We start from the raw sequence: 431 nt of genomic DNA on the forward strand, positions 1-431 counted from the left end.
CATCCCAGCCTTGCAGATTTTCTGGGTGTCATGTGCAGAATAATTCGAGGAGGACAAAGGAGACACGGCCCCAGTCCTCAGGGAGCCTGAGCTGTTTTAAATAGATTGTCAGAAATAGAAGGGAGAATGGACCAGACCCAAGGAACCGCGGGGACAAAGGCCCGGGGGCGGGAGGGGACGCTGAGAGCCATTAGCAGAGCTGCCAGCGGAGCCACGACGCGCACGCGGACCGGAGAGGTCGCCTGGGGTCGAAGCCTCGGGCGTGCAAGGCCACCTCTCCCACAGAAACGTGGGCGCTCGGCGGCCCTGATTTGCTCAGACGCAGGAAATGAAATCAAGCGGCTTTGATCACGATAACCCGCGCGGCCTCAAGCTTATGAATATTCAAGCAGCCTACTTCCGGCGTGTGACTCCGCCCCAGTCCCGCCCCC

Source organism: Mustela nivalis, assembly GCF_964662115.1.
Source record: "Mustela nivalis genome assembly, chromosome: 19".
NCBI lineage: Eukaryota > Metazoa > Chordata > Mammalia > Carnivora > Mustelidae > Mustela > Mustela nivalis.